The sequence below is a fragment of the Miniopterus natalensis genome, chromosome 3 (genome assembly GCF_054644295.1).
Source record: "Miniopterus natalensis isolate mMinNat1 chromosome 3, mMinNat1.hap1, whole genome shotgun sequence".
NCBI lineage: Eukaryota > Metazoa > Chordata > Mammalia > Chiroptera > Miniopteridae > Miniopterus > Miniopterus natalensis.
This window is the reverse complement of record NC_142083.1, coordinates 60,720,960-60,730,893: the sequence shown is the minus strand read 5'-3', so window position 1 is coordinate 60,730,893 and position 9,934 is coordinate 60,720,960.

Below are 9,934 nucleotides of genomic sequence, written 5' to 3'. Positions count from 1 at the left end.
TGTAGAGAACATCTTTCTCAGGCAGACATTTTGCTGCTTTTGCCTGGGGGGAGGGGGGGGGACTAATTGCTCCACCCTGCTGGAAAACCTCTCACCCTACCCAGAGGAGTTTCTACATCCTGAGGCTCATTAAGAGAATCAGATTAATCAGCCTGCAGGCAGAGAGAAACTTCAGAGAGCTTTGAGTCTCCCTGATCTGCTTCTGGACCCCGGCCTTGGAAAAGCAGACTTTGGTGTGCATCTTGGTCCTGTCCAAGTGCACCCAGCCTCAGCAGAGGGGACCTCAAGCTGTGGGTTGTTAATAGCTCCAAACAGGATACTCAGGGTCAGTCACAAACTGCATCTACCATTGGCCTGCACCACAGGTGCTTCAAAAAGACTGAGAGTTCTAGCAGATCTACCTAATACATAGAAACAAACCCAAACAGGCAGCCAAAATGGGAGACCAAAAAACAAGTCCCAAATGAAAGAACAAGAAAATCTCCAGAAAAAGAGCTAAATGAAATGGAGATAACATTCCATCAGATATAGAGTTTAGAATACTGATTGCAAGGATGCTCAACAGTATGAAAAAAGATATGGAAACTATGAAGGAAATTAAGAATGACATAGCAGAAATAAAGAATACATTGGAAGGAATAAACAGAAGATTAGAGGAAGCTGAGGATCAGATCAGTGAATTAGAAAATCACTCAATCAGCGATCCAAAAAGAAAAAACAATTAAAAAACAGGAGGACAGTCTAAAGGAGCCATGGGACAACATGAAATGTAACAATATTCGCATCATAGGAGTGCCAGAGGAAGTCGAAGTAAGCAAGGGATAGAGAATTTGTTTGAAGAAATAATGGCAGAAAACTTCCCTAACCTGGTGAAGGAAAAAGTCACACAAGTTCAGGAGGCACAGAGAGTCCCGAGCAAGAAGAATCCAAAGAGGCCCATGCCCAGACACATCACAATTAAAATGCCAAGAACTCAAGACAAAGAGAGAATCTTAAAGGCAGCAAGAGAAAAGCAACTTGTTACCTACAAAGGAGCTCCCATAAGGCTGTCAGCGGACTTCTCATGAGAAATTCTACTGGCCAGAAGGGAATAGTATGAAGTATTCAAGGTAATGCAAAACAAAGATCTGAAACCAAGAATACTCTATCCAGCAAGACTATCATTCAAGATAGATGGTGAAATAAAGAGCTTCCCAGACAAAAAAAAAAAAAGGCTAAAGGAGTTTATTACCACCAAACCAGCATTGCAGGAAATGTTACACAGACTGCTGTAATTGGAAATAGAAATAGAAGCATTGTAAGAAATGTTAAAGGGACTGAGGAAATAGAGAGAGAAATAGAGAGAGAAATAATAAGAGGAAATAGAGAGAGAAAATAGGCATAAAGAATTAAAATGGCGCCCAGCAGGGCGTGGCTCAGCAGTTGAGCGTCAACCTAGGATCCAAGGTGATCAGGGTTCAATTCCCGGTCAGGGCACATGCCCAGGTTGTGGGCTCAATCAATGACTCTCTCATCATTGATGTTTCTATCTCTTTCTCCCTCTCCTTTCCTCTCTCTGAAATCAATAAAGACATATTAAAAAAAAAAAAAAAAAATCCCTCCTGGCTCAAAAAAAAAAAAAGTCAACTCTTAAAAAAAAAAAAAAAGAATTAAAATGGCAATAAATAAGGACCTATCAATAATAACCTTAAGGACTTTAAGGGACAGATTAACAGCAATACAGTCATAGTTGTGGACTTTAACACCCCACTGACTTCACTGGATAGATCTTCCAGACAAAAAGTCAACACAGAAACAGTAACTAAATGGCACACCAGATCAGATAGGTTTAATTGATATTTACAGAACATTTGACCCCAAATCTGCAGAATATACATTCCTCTCAAGTGCATATGGATCATTCTCAAAGATAGGCTGCATGTTAGGACACAAAACCAGTCTCTACAAGTTCGAGAAGATTGAAATCATATCAAGCATTTCAGATCACGAGGGCATGAAATTAGAAATCAACTATAGTAAAAACACTCAAAAACATTCAAACACATGGAGGCTAAATAACATGTTATTAAACAATGAATGGGTTAGCAATAGGATCAAGAAAGAAATCAAAAACCTCCTGGAATCAAATGAAAATGAACACACAACAACCCAAAATTTATGGGACACAGAGAAAGCAATCCTAAGAGTAAAGTTCATAGCACTGCAGACCTACCTCAAAAAGCAAGAAAAATTTTTAGTAAACTATCTAACCCTATAACTTAAAGAATTAGAAAGCTCCCCTGTGAAGCCATCTGGACCAGAGCTTTCGTTTGCTGGGAGGGTTTTTTTCCTGCTTTGATTTCATCAGTTGTTATTAGCCTATTCAGGTTTTCTGATTCTTCCTGATTCAGTTTTACATGATCTCACTCATATGTGGAATCTAATCAACAAAATAGACTGAGGAACAAAATAGATTCAGAGACATAGAAACATGCAACAGACTGATGAATCTCAGTGGGAAGGCTAGGGGGAGTGGGTAAGGAGAGATTAATCTAAGAATTTATATGCATATATGCATAACCTATGAACACAGACAATAGTGTGGTAAAGACCTTGGGTGGGGGAGGGTGGCATATGTGGGGTGGATCAATGGGGAAACAGGGGGGATATCTGTAATACTTTCAACAATAAAGAGCCTTAGATTCTCCTCACACAGCTCCAGTCCACTCTGCTTTCCCTCTGCTGGAGCCCAAGGTGAGCAGCTGCAGAAAAACTTTGTGCATTGGCTCTTTAAGAAGGTACCTGCATTTCCAGCCATCTCTCCCTGGCAGACAGCAACCTGGCTGCTTTTCACAGCCAGATGTTATATAGGCACCTTTCTCAGTTCTGGTGCTCTTGGCCGGGAAGCCAAGCCTGGGGTTTAGGCTCCAGAGTACTCAGTGGAAATCCCCCACAGCTGAGACATCCCTCTGGACCTTCAGCTACTGCCTGTGAGAGCTCAACCAACCCTCTCATGCTTCTGCACTTCCTACCAGTCTCTATGTGGTCTCCACTTTTCCTCCTTGGTAACGAGGGTGCTCCCCAGCTTGTCTTCAGTTGATTATTCAGGATGTTTTTTTCTGTATTTTAGTTGTAATTCCAGTTTAGTCTCTGGAGAGTGTCAGTGTAGCTTCCACTCAGTTAGCTGCTATCTTTAATCTCCTTTACAGGGGTAATTAATTTAAAATGAGGTCATTTGCATGAGCCCTAGTCCAATACGACTAGTGTCCTTATAAGAAGGGGAAATTAGAACATAGGCATGCACAGAGGGAGAATATCCTGTGCAGATGAAGGCAGAGATCTGGTGATGCATCCACAAGCCAAGGAATGCAAAGGTTGCCAACAAACCACCAGATTCTCCCTCACAGGTCTCAGAAGAAACCAACCCTGCCAACTCCTTGATCCTGAATTTCTAGTCTCTACAACTGTAAGACAATACATTTCTGTTTAAACCACCCAGTTTGTGGTATTTTGTTACACCAGCTCTATCACACCCTAAAATAAGGGTCTTCAATGGTAGGGCAACACCCTTAATCTGATCTATGGTGCTGGCTCAATTCTCATTGTCTAGTCCAGAATGCTTTGGAAAGGTACTTATAAATAGTTGGGGCCACCGAGCTCCTTTAGAGCAAACTCTTAACACTACTTCAGTGCGGAGGTACAGACACATTGAATTTTTCAACACCGAGAGGCACAAAATTATTAGACTCACAAATATTTTAAATTCTTTGCAACAGGTTGAAATTCTCTGCAACCATTTTAGATTTCCTTTCCTTGGCAGAGATACATTCTCTTCATTTCTCTTTGCAAATAGAGTAGATCTAGATTTAGTTCATCTTTCTCTTGCAAATCTTTGCTGAAAGTTGCAGAAGCAACCAATCTACACCATCTAAACTTTGCCAATGACTTAACCTATACCTACAGGCTTGATCAGAATGTAATCTCTCTTCCAAGTTATTTTAGACAACCATTTATCAACTGCTTTGTCACTGAATACAAGGGTCTCCAGTTTTCCATACTGCAATACCTGTCCTCATCACCTGCAGTTTGAACTGTCAAGTCAAGGAAACTATACATGCATATCCTTTAGGGCAGCACCCCACTGCTAAATTTTATATTGGTCAGAGTTCACTTGCAGAGAACAGAATCCATTTTAGCTAGCTTCATCAGAAAGGGATTTAGTACAGGTTTTGTTATGGCTTAGAGAATCAGTCGGAGGACTGAGGGATAATGAAGGAATCCTTTGAGAACAGTTCAACAGAGCGCGGCCACCAAATGCTGATGTTCCTCTAGCTACTGGGAAACTACCCAGATCATAAAGCAATCTTGAACTAAGGCGGGGGATTGGGAAACAGAAACCTGTGGTACAATTACAGAAGCAACAAAAGCATGACCTTTACCTTGCAAATCTCTTACAAGTACATCTGATTAGCAGGATCCAAGTCAATTCAGAGCTCTAACTATCTGTCTGTGGGGAATACGTCTGTTATTCTGGACTATGATGTGACTAGCTAAAAATTGGGGTTCTATTTCTGTGAGAGAAAAAGGGGGAAGGAGATACAGAACAACAAGTAGTTAGATTGTGAAGGTAAATATATTTGGATTATTCCTGACATAGAGCAGGACCTTAATTGGCACATTTATGGAAACATAATATAAATTTCCTAATTTAAGGGAGAAAATAGGAAATCAGAAATATAAGATCAGGCTTGTAAAAGGCAAACTATATCACAATCACTTTGTGCTTTTGCTTATTCAAGTACAATACAGTGTTCTCTGAGCTGGAATAATTATAAATGCAACCTTCTGATTAACAAAGTTCATTCTCTGGAGGTGTAATTGACTTTAAAAATTAAAGGTCCTGATCTAACTGAATTCTCTTACATTTTGTTCTCATTCAAGTGGTTTTTCCTCCCATATCCTCTGATACCCATGATCCAAGGAAATAAGGGCTCTCAGATGTGTAATCAAATCTGATTTTATCTCATTACACTTTTCAGTCTTAGACCTAGATTTGTAAAGTGTGCTTTAGAGCAGAGGTCACAGTGTGTGCAGTTTCTTACTCATGACATTATAATGTGAAAGCAGCCATTGACAGTCCATAGACTGATGAGTGTGCCTATATTCCAAAAAAACTTCAATTACAGAAAAGGTGGGGGACCCAATTTGGAATGTGAGTTATCATTTGCCAACCCTTGTTCTATTTTATTTTATTTTTTAAAAAATATATCTTTACTGATTTCAGAGAGAGGCAGGGAGAGGGAGATAGAAACATCAATGATGAGAGAGTCATCACTGATTGGCTGCCTCCTGCGCACCCCCTGATGGGGATCAAGTCCACAACTTGGGCATGTGGCCTGACCAGGAATCAGACTGGGAATCGAACCTCGATTTCCTGGATCCTAGGTCGATGCTCAACTGCTGAGTCATGCCCGGCCAGGCATGCCAACCCTTGTTTTAGATAATTTCATGAAATAAATTAAAAAAACAAACAAATCCTTTGTCAGAGGTACCTTGCTGATCACTGAAGATGTGGGCTCTAGATGGCCTATTCTCTTTTCTTTGCGTGTGTAGAGTCCTTTCTTTCACACAGTACACTCAAGCTAACTTCTGGTGTTTGAGACACTTTGCAGTCATGTACCACTGTTCTGAATATTTGTGAACCTAAACACAACATGAAATTTCCTTAAGTTCAATAACCATCCTCATAATGGAGACAGCAAGTTGCTACCAATTGTGCTCAGCCATACCTGAAGCAACATATGTGTTCTGTCAACCTAGACTGTGAGCTGGACTCACTTACAGGTTCCTGATATCCTTTACATACCATGAGTACCTGTGAGCTAGCATGGCCTCCCACACAGGACAGAAATTCTATTGCCCCTGACAGAGCATTAGCTTTACACTGAAAGGGACAATACCATAAAGACCAAGAGCACAGGGTTCACATCTGACCTCTGCCATTCATTAGCTTTGTGGTCTTAGGATAATTACCTAACCTTTCTATGCTTCAGTTTGCTAGTATGCAGGATGGGGGATCATGGTAATACTTACTTAGAGCAGTGCCTGGACTATATCACACATTCCATAGGTGCTATCTACAATGGAGAATTTGGTATAAGCTATTTATATCATTTATGATGATTATAATTTTGTTAATTGACATCCATTTTCATCTGAATATTTTGATATATGTACAATAGGTAAAAGTTGAGTTTTGTTTGCTTGTTTTAATTATGGTCTCCTAACATGAATATTTTGTATACATTGGTACAACATGTTTTACTAAAACATGTCTTAAATCGTCTTAAAAATGTATATATTTTTAAATGAATGAGCATAAGCTTTAAACAGTAGGGCAGACAGCACAAAAGAGTAAAGCACAAGAAGCAAATAACAGAAACAAATACCATGGGCAATTCAGTACTATACCCACTGATTCTTAGCAGTTGTCTGTTTCTCTGGCCTCTCTCCTCACACAAATCTTCTGTCCCTGTCTTTTCTGGGTGTTCTTACACACTAGTCAGACTGGTCTTGATGAGCTAGGCGGCACAGTCCAGGGAGGCTTGTTAGAAGTCACTTTCCTATACTCGCACCCCTGAAGATTCTGATTTAGTAGTTTTAGAATAGGGCTTGAAATCTTTATTTTTAAAATGCCTCCCATGATGCAGATGAATGGGAGATTTGGGGACCTTCGCTCCACACCCTCTCTCCTGTTCTCAGTCAAGTTTTCCTCCCTAACTCCCACTACCATTGTCTGTGTGCGCATGCGGTGCCAAAAGCTGTGCCAGCCTCTGCAGCCACAGTCTTGAATAATTATAACAACCCTGCAAAGGAGATATTCTTAATCAAGTACTACAGGTAAGGAAACTAAGGTTCAGTTATGCTTAATAAGTTATGCAAACCCTTCTAACTCTTGCGTTGGCAAGAGCATGTAGCTAATACCTTAGTTGATATTAGTTCATTAGTTTAAGCGTGTAAAAAAACCTCCTTGAGGGATGGGTCAAGCATTGTACTTCTGTGAGTCAGGGGTCAATTACAAGGAACAAAAACCCATTTAAGACATGAAGGTTTACTGAAATGATATAGGAGAATTTCATGGAACCCGAATGTAGAAAATACAATTTGGCCTTAAGGAAACTCATTTAAACACAGCCTTGGGTGTTTGTGATATTTGTAACAACAACAAAATTACATAATTTTTATATATGTATTCTCCTGACATATGCATAAATGGCCTCACCCAGTAAGTTGCTCAGGCTAGGTACAGAAGCTGCCTAGGAATGCAGGAACTCCCCCTCTCTCCCAGTAGCCAAAGCTGAAAATTTTCAGGTCCTCCTTCCTTAGAGTTAAGTCTAGGGCATCCTTTCTCAACACCCCACGCTTTCCTTGGCTCCAGGACCAATGCTGGATAAAACAAATGAAGAAACTGTGGCAAGGGAAAGGGGGCCCTCTACTTCGTAAAGTCTCTTTCATCCTAAATGAGAAAAAAAATCAACTCAAATTGACTTTAAAAAAAGAGAAGAAACTTATTGGGTTATATAAATAAAAGGTTCAGAATTAAACTCTGGAATTAGCTGGAGGTCACTTTATCAACTGTCCCAGCTTCAAAAGTTTTCCCACAGCAAGTATTTCATATATATTTGCTGAATTAAATTAAGGCTATGAATTTTCCTGAGTCAAATTCTCTAAGTATTAAATTAGTCATATTCCCTGTTTTTGATACATAGGGGTTTTATTTTAAACTTATTTTTATTAATGTTAATATCTATTGATATTTTAAATATTTTAATTAATATTTTTCAGTACATAATATTTGATTTTCTTTTTGATCAAAGAGTTTGGGGACAGATTTTTTTTGTTTCCAAGTAGTTGGGGGATGTTCGTGCATGCCTGTTTTTAATATGCTTTTATTTCTAGATTTATTGCCTCCTGGTGAGAAATTGTGGATATTATTTCTGTGCTTTGAAATGTTTTTCTTCTGTTTTGCTTGGAAATTCTCTTTTTTTTTTAAATTTTTAAATTTTATTTTTGTTTAAAATATTACAGATGTCAGCAAGAGGAAGACAAACAACCCAATTAAGAAATGGGCAAAGGACTTGAATAGACACTTCTCCAAAGAAGACATAAAGATGGCCAAGAGACACATGAGGAAATGCTCAACATCACTAATCATCAGAGAGATGCAAATTAAAACCACACCTGTCAGAATGGCTGCCATCAACAAATCAACAAACGACAGGTACTGGTGAGGGTGTGGACAAAGGGGAGCCCTAGTACACTGCTGGGGGGAATGCAGACTGGGCAACCACTATGGAAAACAGTATGGAGGTTCCTCAAAAAATTAAAAATGGAGCTGCCTTTTGACCCAGTGATTCCACTCTTAGGAATGTATCCTAAGTATCCTGAAACATTAATCAGCATAGCAGCACAGTTTACAATAGCTAAGATCTGGAAACAGCCCAAGTGCCCATCAGGAGATGAGTGGATAAAAAAGCTGTGGGACATTTACACCATGGAATACTACGCAGCTGTAAAGAAGACTCTCCTACCCTTTGGGGCAGTATGGATAGACCTGGAGAAAATTATGCTAAGGAAATTCTTTTTTTAGATTTCTTAATATATTCAGTCTGATTACAGTGAGAGCTTGTTAGGGAAGCTGTTTGTTTCTTTAGGGTGATTTTCCATACAGCTGGTCAAATACATTACATGTCTATTTATACTTGAACTCTAGGTGAAAGGTTATTTTCTCATATTCAAATTATTGTCTGTTGTCTTATACACTACAGTTACCCCATGAGTATAATAATAAATAGTGCAAACCTCATGGGGTTGTTTTCAGGATTAAATGAGTCAATATGTGTAAAATGCTCAGCACTGTGCCTGGTCCATAGTAAGCCCTCATTAAAAGCTCCAGATGAGCCCTAGCCATTTTTGCTCAGTGGTTAGAGCATCAGCCCGCAGACTGAAGGGTTCTGGTGTTCGATTCCAGCTAAGGGGACATACCTCAGTTGCAGGCTCAATCTCTGGCCCTGTCAGAAGCAACCCATCAATGTGTCTCTCTCACATCGATGTTTCTCTCTCTGTTTCTGTCTCTCTCTCCCCCCCTCTTTCACTCTCTCTGAAAAGCAATGGAAAAAATACCCTCGGGTGAGGATTAAAAATAAATAAAAAAAATATTATATTAAAAAAAAAAAAAGCTCCAGATGATATATATTTTTTCTGATCTGAGGTTTTGCTTTTAGTATTCCAGTTTGATATACATAGGGTGGTTCTTAATTAACTCAACTTGTAACCAAGAAAAACATGACAACGGATGAAAAACAAAAAGCAAAGAAACAAAAACCACCCTACTGGACACAAGTGTGATGTAATGACCTTATGCAGCACCCCCTTACACAAAAAGAAAAGCCATTAATTTTGTCTGAAACACACGTTCTACTGGGTTCTGTGAAAAAATATGCAGAACTGCTGAGCAATGTTCTCACATCTGAATCCTAATAATAAGAGATACTAATTTTCCACTTTTCTGAAAAGAGTATAGAACTATTCTTCTCCTCCATTAAACGGTATAAACCTTCTGGGCTGGGATTAGGCCTTTTATTTCTTGTCCCCACTGCTGTGTACATGTGTCTGACAGAGAGCTGTGAAATGCATTGAGTTTTGTGGGGGTTAAGAGCCCCAGTTGTATTATTTATTTATTTTTAAATTTATCTTTATTGTTGTATTACAGGTGTCCCATTTTTCCCCCCATTGGCCCCCTCCACCTCGCTCCCACCCCCTCCCCAGGCCTTCACCCCATTATTTTCTGTGCCTATGGGTTATGCATATATGCATATAATTCTTTGGTTAATCCTTCCCACCTCCCCCAAGCCCCTTCTCTCTTCCCTCTGAGATATGACGGTCTGTTGGCTGC